A 6,745-nucleotide genomic window follows, 5' to 3' on the forward strand; every position below is an offset into this window, starting at 1 on the left:
ATCGGCTGGTCTGAAGTAGTCGGGTAGCTAGACGAGCATCGTCGTCGTATGTCTTCTCGTGCAGAACGTCGGGGCGGCTGTCGGGTAGCCATTTGGGGCGGCAGTTTTCCTGAGGAAAACACATGTTAGCGTCCATGCATGACACCCGCCCAGATGGATGGGCAAAGTGCCGCAAGGTTGCAGACCTGGACTGTAACTTACCACGATAATGATCGTCCAAGCAGGTGCTCCAAGCACGGGTCATGGTGTTGGGAGCTTCCTGATCCAAGACAAGTCGGTGGTATCCGACCTTTTTTGCCGCCTCGCGACCTCGCCGAGGGCGATTCGGAACTCTGCGTTGGGCATGCAATGGGTCCAGCATTGCCATGCGCACAAGCTCGACCCCGCCCTTGCTCGCGTCGGCGATCACAGCCTTGTCCCTCCGTCAGCACCTCGAGCGACAGGATGGCGTTCCAGACCGCTCACATGTTGTTGATGCAATTGAAGCCGAGGACGCTGTTGCCAGCGATGGACAGTTTTGCCGCAGTCATGTCGCCATGTATTCGGTGCATGCTCGACACAAAGGAGGAACTTGCTTAGCCTAATGTGTTCGCAGGGTCTTCAATTGCAAGGAGTCCGTAAGATTCGAGGTGGACGAGAGGGATGTGCAGAGGTGTTCAGTCGGCGTGGAGACTCGACGTTGCAGACAGCCGTGCCGATGGCTCTGATAACTGGCAGGCTGACACCTTGACGATGGCTGAGGCTGGACGGCGGGCTGAAAAGCTAAGGGCTAGACGGCTGGTTGCCATCCTCGGCGCAGGGAATTGATCCATATGCTTCGCACCCAATACTTGGGGTAGGTTTCTTTCCAAACATGGCAGTTGTATTGGAAGATGGACGAGCGCGACGTTGTTGAGACGGAGAGGATGCGGCGACAATTCATTTCCTCCCTGGTACACTAGGTGCCACGCTGGCCCGTGCTTCAGCGACTCCCAGAGGGGCGGAGCGCTGAGAGAAGTCAAATGTGACGGTCTACAGTGGGGATTTCGTCACATTTGTTCACGTCCTGCCCCGCCCGCCCCACAAAATCATTCAGGTGCCCACCACTCCCAGCAGAACCGGGAAGACTGTGGCTGCACTCGCTGTGCTATTTGTCCAGCCCAACTTGCAGCCATTTCCAAATTGAACCCACGTCTGCCTCGGTCGACATCAGGCGGCAGGACTGACGTTGGCGTCTTTTCATTGAAGCTGGGTTATTTGACATGTGCGCGCAACCGAACCAGAGTGCAGGTCGAAGAAAATGCAAGTTGCATCACACGAATCGAAGCATATGAAGGAAAGCCGGGTGGCTGTTTGGTTTCGGGCGCAGTGTGGCTTGACGTTAGGTAGTGTGGCACTTGTCGGACGCTCGATTAGTGTAAGAGGCTCTGTTGGAGTCGAGCTTGACAACAGCGCCTCTATGAGAAGTCAATCACCAGATGATTCGCATGCGGCGCTAACGGTAGGGTCGATGCAAATGCAGGGGACTCGCCGCCGCCGCACGATTTCGCGACACTGGCAGACTTCGGCGGCGGTGTCCTGTGGACCTGGCCATTAGCAGGAACAAGGCCCGACTGGACTACCAAGACCACGATAGATACCTCGATCCGACATTACGGGCTGGTCTGAAAGAGGATGTGCACTACACGGATTAACCCGAAAGCATTAATGACAGTCGCGTGTGGCTGGCAGCTCTCTAAGAAATAAATCCCACGACTGCTCAGGCCTGTGCGTTGCATCAGAGGAGCGTGCGAAGGTGACGATCTGCATAAATGAATGTGACGGTGGGGATAAATGAATGTGACGGTGGGGATAAATGAATATGACGATGGGGATAAATGAATGTGACGGTGGGGATAAGTGAATGTGAAGAGACAGTGCGGATAAATGAATGTGACGATGCGGGTAGATGAATATGTGCAGGCTGGCGCGGACATAGCGGTGGGGTCGCCTTCAGACGCACCGATTTTAGATGCGTCCGAAAACATGCGCTGACGAGGTGCGCCCGAACAACCGGAGCAAATACCGCTGTGGTCAAGGAAGGCGTGAAGTCCAGATATGCCCGGGGACATCTGACGTTCAGAGGTGCCCGAAGAATCCAAGCAGGTGCTGCTGCATCGCAGCCGCCCTAATCGCTGAAGTCTACGGCGCCTGTTTCGTCCTGATTCTGTGCCTGGAAATCGGTTGGCACTCTGGCGATGAGTTAGCTGGTAGGGATACCTCCCGATTTCACACTGAGAAATCGGTCGGCACTCTGGCGATGAGTCAGCTCATAGGGGTACCTCCCGATTGTACACCAAGAAATCGGTAGGTACTGGCGATGTCAGCCCACAGGGGTACCTCCCGATTTTACACCTGGAAATTGGTAGGTACTGGCGATGTCAGCCCACAGGGGTACCTCCCGATTATACACTAAGAAATCGGTAGGTACTCTGGCGGGTACCTCCCGATTTTATACCTGGAAATCGGTAGATACTCTAGCAGGTACCTCCCGATTTTACACCCGGAAATCGGTCATGGCAATCAGGTAAGCTACTAGGGATACCTCCCGATTTTACATCCGGAAATCGGTAGGTAGCCGATGCCAGAGTTCGAAAGTCTCCGATGAGCCCGTCCGAAGCGGGAAGCACTGCGGGACCCCATCCTGAAGTGAGGTTGAACATCTGCTGCACACGACGGAAGCTACCACTCGTCTGGGAGTCGTCTCTCCGTGTTCTGTCTTGGGTAGGTAATCACACAAAAGCTCCCACTCAGTGATAGATTTCCGCGCCGTGGGCATGCCGGAGCACTGAGGGGCACCACAACTGCAACTCACTACCGCTACCACAGACCTATTACTGGTGCGGATGGGCTGCAACACAGCACATAACTTCACATTGCGACTGAGCGCCTCTGCTGGGAGGATCTACAACAAACATTCGTAGAACCGTCGCTCTTCCCGCCGCTCACTTAAACAACTCCCTTCTCCGCCTCGCGACCAGGCACCGCTGAAAATCTCCCACCACTGAAGGTTGGGGCGGGGCGGAACGAATGTGACGGTTTCCCCACCAAAAGTCGTCACTTTTGATTTCTCTGAGCGCGCTTGGCTTCACATGGACGTGGTAGGCAGCTCTTGCTCTTTTCTTGTTTGCTTTATCCCATGGACGCAGCTCAATTGTGGGTCGCCTGTGTTCGGACGCATCGATTTGGGTGCATCCGAAGACTCAACGATGGGTCCGTGCCCTTCGGGCGCCGAGAGCACGACCATACCTGCCAACCTTGGTGGCCACTGGCAGACATGGCGCTTCCGACGAGGCCGCTGGAGGACCAGTCTCTCTTTGTGCCTGCAACGGTGAAAAAAAATCAAAGTCCAGGCAATTACCCTCCCGGCTCGGCCAACTTGACTGCGCATGGCATCCTGATGATCAGCCAACACGTTCGCGGCCGAGAATCAATCCTTCAACTCCTTTGCCGAGAGTGCCTTACCTCACGTCCCATTGGGATGAACCGCCCTGGGGCCCAAAGACACGTGACGGAACAGCCATCAACCTCTGTGTTTACAAGTAGTACGAACATCTTGCATTTTCCGGCGCAGGACTGGGAGACGTGGAGGCTTCGCAAGGACCCTGATGCCGGGTCGTCAGTCGAAGGACCCTGTCTGCCTCTCCACTATCTCCGATCGGAGATTAGCACCCGCCACTAGTGCACGAACAAGGTAAGTCAGGCACCGGGCGCAGGGGTGACTGGCCACTGAATTTGACATGATTGGTTCGCCCCGCACTTTCCCCTGGCAGATGTCACCTTCCCCATATCTGGGAGGGGACCCAGATGAGACACTGACTGTCGATCGGTACGTACCTGCAGATGGCCGTACCACCATCACCTCCAAGCTTTGAGGAAGGAGTGGGAGCTTTTGAGAAGGAATGAGCTTTTGGGAAGAGCTATTGAGTAGGAGCTCGCTGTCCACGCTTGCTCCACACCACCGTGCCTCCAATCCCGCTGCCTGCCGTCATTGCACCGCAGCGCTGCTCGACCTCGACCTCGACCTCGACATGCACTTCCACCACGACACCGTTGCTCTTCTTACATTGTTTTCAGCAAAAGAGACCATTCGGTAGAACCTCAATTGGAACGAACATGGCCCAGGCATTGGACAGTCTCAACTTCAAGATGGGCTTTGAGCCTCAATTCCCGAGTCCCACCATTGCTGCGTGCTCCGCCCATCTCGCGGCAGTAGAGTGGCACAACACCCCAAATCTTGCTCCCCGCGTCTGCTCTTAGCCCGATCAGTGGTCGACAGGTTGGTCACTCGAGGTTCCATCACATCTGCCTGCCCGCTAATCTGTTTGCAGTCAGGGCCCGTCCTTCATTGCGTTGCCCAACATTGTTGCTGCGTAGCGTCCTTGTCTTGGTTGGATTTCGCGGGAGGCTGAGGTCGACAGCAACATGGAGAGCATCTGCAGCAGACTGATGGCGTGCTTCCGGCAATCGAACACCGGGACAGCGTTGCAGGAGGTGTCCTTCAATCACCTCGACCGGCAGACCGCGGGCCCCGAACACACGTCCTTTTTCAGTTGTTACCCGATCCTCAACCGACGCTCGCTTCCGTCGCTGAGCAAGATCTGTCGCTGAGAGCTTGATGCCCTCGTCGTCCCCGATCACGACCCGGCTCCGCCTTCCTCCTCTTTTTCCTCCTCCTTTTCCTCCTCTTCTCAACTGAAGGCTCCTCTCTCGGAGATGCACCCGAGCAAAGTTCACCCTACCGTTGCCCCTCCCTCCGCTACCTGGCTTGGCTTCAGAGACATGGAGCCCTCCGACAAGACCACCGATACTCCACAAAACACAAAACAACACAGGCGCCGCCCTCCAAGACGTCCTACAGGAAAAGATTGTTTGGAAAGGAAGTTAGCAGCACCGACCCATCTGTCAATCAATACACGTTTCTTTGGGATGAACCTATGAACTTGGCCTCCATTCACCACAGTCTTGACAGCCCACAATGACACCATGTTAACGTCCAACCACATCCCTAGGACCCCTCTCTTCCAACTTCCTAGCTGACCCCATTGCCAGCGGAGGAGTCCCGAAGTCCCCAGCCGTCGCTCAAAGTGGTCGGAGGGTTCGGACGCACTCAGAACTGGTGCGTCCGAAATCATGCGTCCGAAATCATGGGCAGGACCCCACCGAATAAAGCAAGTCGAGTCATATCTACCCATGGGAAGGATCATTCATCCCATCGCCCGGCGTGTTTTCTTGAAGACTCCGTTCCGATTGTCCCGTTGGCCACGCCTCGCCCGACTTCCCACTCTGCCAAGCCAGCGCATTACCGACATCCCCTACCGTAAGCGCTTCTGCATACATTATTCATGTCCCTGAGATCGTCGCGCCCCCCCTCCCCCCACCCCCTTCCCGCCGGACGAATACCCGAACGCAAGCTTCTTCCACGAAGTCGCCATGAGGTTGCTGCAGACTTCTCGCTGGCTGACACAGGCATGCAGGTGTTATTGGCTGCGCAAGGCTTGGAAGGGAGCACACGGCCGCGATCGAGGCTGTCACGGTCAGGAGGTCCGCCCGGCAGGCCGAAAACAGGCCTCGCAGACTCCTTTGTAGATCTCACTTCGTGAACAACAAAGGTTGGCGCCCATTCATTGGGCATTGAGCATGACACAGCGTCCAAGCATGTCTAGCTTTCATAATTCTGACCGGGCAGAGGTAGATTTCTTCGCTGGCGTATGGTCGATCGCTGCCTTTACCGAACCTCATTACCAGCTTTCCTGTTCGCGGGGCTGCCCAGGTCCCACAGGGGAATCGGCACCAACAGCAGCCTCAGCAGGACCGGAAGTTTGCGACTCTTTTGCGTGGGAGCAACTGCGTCAGAAAGCCGCCGAGCAATTCCAGGCCTCATTAGCTCAATCCTCCACCAGAGCCATTCGCAGCGTCTTGCGTGTCTTTGCACCAGTTGCGCGCACCCGACTCGACCAGAGCCATCAATCATCGCTCTACCTTCTCGCCTCTTGGGCCTGCTTGTGTCGATCTTGTGGCCTGTACCAGCTCTATCAGTCTGCTCCCAATGCTGAACGACAACATCCCATCTGCACCTGGACCGACAGCTCTCCATTACACGACCCATGGCCGAGACCGATGGAACCGCTCCCGAGTCGTGCTAGCCTGAGGCTTCCCACTTTCACCAACTAAGTTGCCGCCTACGCCACCATTCTCCAATCGCTCGCCGTGCTCTCCCCAAGCTCGGCATCGAGAACGACTTCACTGGTGTTGAGGAGGCCGGCAAAGATCACACCCTCACCGACGCCATCAAGGCCGACGATGGTGAGCGACGTCCTTTCAGGGCCTTCCCCGACATCGGTCTTCACCGCACCTCCAGCCTCTGCCTTTGGTCCATCTGGAGCCCATCTCCCTCGCCGCCATAGGCAACGCCGCCATCTTCCCCAACCCCCTTCCCAGGACACATCGTGGTCCCCTCCCACGCCTTCGGCTTCCTCAAAGTAGAAACCTCAAACCTGACAGACTCGTACAAAGACCGCTTGTCCGCCTCCATCATCGCCAGCGCCGAGGCCCGTGGTACCCTCACGCCAACCTCAAGCTCGGCCTATACACTCAGGTCGCGTCTCCCTAGCTGTGCAGTCAAATTGATGGTTCTCGATATTTACTCCCGGTTTTGCTCACTCAACTTCACCCGCGTACCTCTGCCCTCCTTGCACCGATCCTCACATGCAACTGCTCGCCTCGG

This window comes from Colletotrichum siamense (assembly GCF_013390195.1).
Source record: "Colletotrichum siamense strain Cg363 chromosome Unknown KSG_Cg363_contig13, whole genome shotgun sequence".
Lineage (NCBI taxonomy): Eukaryota > Fungi > Ascomycota > Sordariomycetes > Glomerellales > Glomerellaceae > Colletotrichum > Colletotrichum siamense.